Genomic DNA, 1384 nt, shown 5'->3' with positions numbered 1-1384 from the left:
CTCCACCTCCACCTCCACCCACTCCTCCACCAGCTCCGCCAACACCTCCCCCACCTCCACACTGGCGTCCTCCTCCTCCACCACCACCTCCACGTCTGCGTCCTCCTCCTCCTCCTCCATCTCCACCTCCACCACCTCCTCCACCTCCAACACCTACACCACCTCTACCTCCGCCTCCTCCTCCATCACCTCAACCTCCACCACCTCCTCCACCAACACCACCACCTCCCCCTCCACCTCCGCCACCTCTTCCACCTCCTCCTCCTACTCCACCTCCATCATCACCACCACCTCCACCTCCTCCTCCACCTCCTCCTCAACCGCCTTCGCCTCCTCCTCCTCCTCCTCCACCTTCCTCGCCTCCTCAAAAAACCTAAAAAAAAAATCAAAATTGCATAACACTTAATTCTTTTTTTATAATACTTATTGATTCATTTTTTCAGTGCTAATTCATATATCAATATATACATGATAATATAAAAAATAATATGTATAAAAAATTGCAATATAAATAAGTAATTATGAGAACAACAATTTAATTTAAAAAATTGTAAAATTTATATAAATAATATCAAAAGCTATTAAGAAAAATCGCACCCAACTCAATATTTATTCTTAATGTCGAGAACTTTTTAAAATCAATAAAATAATTATATAAAATCATAGAAAAACACAATTACCATAAATTAATTATATAAAATCTTTAAGAAACAAAATAAACAAAAATCACAATTACTGTAGATATAAATCATGGAAACCCCAAGTAACATACAAACGCAAAACACAAGGAATTCATCAAACCTACACTGGTCATAAGTGTGTTCCACGGTACTTAGTGGAGGTTATTGTTATGTGTTGTGTTCTATTTTCCTCCTGGATGCCCATGCAGCTTGATCTAACAGTTGTTTGCAACATATGGAGCGTTTTTTTCTCGACAGTATATATATATAAAATATAATTTTTATTTATTCAAAAGCTAATTCTATTGCATTTATAAATTGATTTTCCTTGTATGGTCGAAAATAATAATTTAGTTTCTTGATAATCACTCCAATGATTGGAAATAAAAAATTACAAACCCTAACAACATCAAGAAATTTTAAAACACTGAAGCTTGACAACAAGAAGATCAAATAGTACTTGCCTGGGCCGGAGGTAGACACAGTCGCCGACTCTGAAAACTTGTATGGATTCATGAAGCGATTTGACAGCTTCCATCGAGTCTTCCTCTCCCGAAGACTACATACAAATCTTGAATTTCCGAGAAATGCAGGAGCCGGTGCAATCTTTTTAATAGAAAATCGATCGGCATGATTACGTCCTCGGCAGATATGTTCAGACACAGGTGGTCTCTGCATATTTGTTCCTCTTGCCAGTGATTGTC

The sequence above is a fragment of the Pinus tabuliformis genome, chromosome 1_1 (assembly GCF_031772625.1).
Source record: "Pinus tabuliformis cultivar Carrire ecotype Pingquan chromosome 1_1, CPIR1, whole genome shotgun sequence".
Lineage (NCBI taxonomy): Eukaryota > Viridiplantae > Streptophyta > Pinopsida > Pinales > Pinaceae > Pinus > Pinus tabuliformis.
Note: the sequence above shows the minus strand (reverse complement) of the source record.